This window comes from Tupaia chinensis, unplaced genomic scaffold (genome assembly GCF_000334495.1).
Source record: "Tupaia chinensis unplaced genomic scaffold, TupChi_1.0 Scaffold148607_1, whole genome shotgun sequence".
NCBI classification, from domain to species: Eukaryota; Metazoa; Chordata; class Mammalia; order Scandentia; family Tupaiidae; genus Tupaia; species Tupaia belangeri.
Window position 1 is genome coordinate 389,717 of NW_006208456.1, and position 475 is coordinate 390,191.

At 42.3% G+C, this 475-nt stretch overlaps 1 protein-coding gene across 6 annotated transcripts in view; it reads left to right on the forward strand.

Moving 5' to 3' along the window:
• Positions 1-475, forward strand: part of RGS6 (regulator of G protein signaling 6) — a 614,581-nt gene that overhangs the window by 299,284 nt on the left and 314,822 nt on the right. The window lies entirely within an intron of this gene.

Below are 475 nucleotides of genomic sequence, written 5' to 3' on the forward strand. Positions count from 1 at the left end.
CCTGCTGGTCATTTTACAGTGAGAAAGAAAAAAAAAATTCTGTGAACCAGATACATGTGTTCTCTGACCAGTATATTTTACATAAGGGTAAGATGTATAAGAACATAAGTTAAGCTTGGAAAGTTATTTATGGTATGAAGCAGGGCAGGCTGAGTGAGGGAGGGGATCTGACTGACAGGGTCTCAGGCTGCTGAGAGTCTCAGTCCTAGTGCGTCCCTGACTTCTGGGAGGCTGGATGCCACAGCGGCTCTCATAGTGAAGGGACTCAGTGCCACTCCCAGCCTCTCTCTGTTTTGCTTGCAGGACCTTCAGCAATGACCATCAGCCAGTCAGGCTGATATTTCCCTCCTTTAGAATTTTAGTATTGGTCCTTCAATAAGTTGGAGTCTCACTTTGAGAGCACATTTTTCTCTTTGTGATATCTTTGCATGTCATAGTTTCAGTCCCTTTTAATATGTATATATATATATATATA